The sequence below is a fragment of the Teleopsis dalmanni genome, chromosome 1 (genome assembly GCF_002237135.1).
Source record: "Teleopsis dalmanni isolate 2A chromosome 1, ASM223713v2, whole genome shotgun sequence".
Classification (NCBI taxonomy): domain Eukaryota; kingdom Metazoa; phylum Arthropoda; class Insecta; order Diptera; family Diopsidae; genus Teleopsis; species Teleopsis dalmanni.
In genome coordinates, this window is record NC_051846.1 from 230819936 (window position 1) to 230821278 (window position 1343).

The window sequence follows — 1343 nt, forward strand, 5'->3', positions numbered from 1 at the left end:
ATACGGTAGATTACTCTAAAAATATTGAATTGGACAACAAAATTTGACAAATCGGGTGTTATTTTAGATTGAATACAGATTTACCAATCTAAAACGATATTAGGCAGAGTCCTTGTACCGAACAGTTATAATTCTGATAACTGTTATTTTAACTATTATTCCGAAACTAAATACGGACTATAAACTTATTAAAAAAGAAATTTGAATATTTCCTAAAACTGTTAATGATGAGTACTTGACAATACTCGAAGCAGCGTTGTATGGTCAGCCAAATTTCAATAAATTACTTTAAATTTTTGTTCTTGTCTTTTCTTTGCTATTCTGATCCTTCTAACTTTTAAAAACAGCTACTATGTCTTCATAAGAAGTGTGGCTTATGGCAAAAATAATTAACTTTATTAAATATTTAATATAATATATATAATTTATATTTAACTAGCTGATCCGGCGAAGTTCGTGTCACTCACTCGTTTCTAATGATCGAGCAAGAGGAGTGTGAACTCGACCTCTTTCTTGCCTAGTTTTTCTCTGCTCACTTGTTTCTGAAGCTCGAGCAAGAGGAGTGTGAACTCGATCTCTTTCTTGCCTAGTTTTTCTCTACTCATATGTTTCTGAAGCCCGTTCTTCTCTTCTTCTTTTTGCTTGATTTGTAGTTCGACCAATGGCACTTCGTTTTCGTGGCATAATTATGGTGTTATAAAAAACGTATATCCTTTCGATTTTAATAAATTTAATTATTAAACATCTATCCCACTAATAATATCAAAACTAAACTAAAACACACACTGTACGACTGTAAACACCAAACTGACTTATCACAATCTAACAATCTAGGATTACTAGATTGTTTTAAATGATATTGGAAATTATATTACAGAATACATTTTTAACAAAATATTACTAATTTAATGAACCTGGAACCCCAATTCTGATTTTAATAAAAGTTTGCAAAAACCTTCCCGGGGATATACCTAATAATTTCCCAAATTTAAACGGTGATTGGATGTATGGTTTTTGAATCCATCGAGTACACACAGTCAGACAGACAAACAGACAACATTCATATTTATAGATATAGATTTAACATAAGACACTGAATAATGCATAGCATTTTACAAATTTTTTTGAGTGCTAATAAAAGTGGTAGCTGTGACAGATATAACAGATATATTGGGTAAATACCTGTATGTTACAAAGGATAATACAATATATATATACTAGTTTTGAATTCAGAACTTTTTTATTTTTATAGCTGCTAATAAATTCGGTTCCATCGTACTGATTCTCAAGTTATGCGCAAATACACAAAACCAAATCTGTATTTGAGATCTTAAAGAAATATT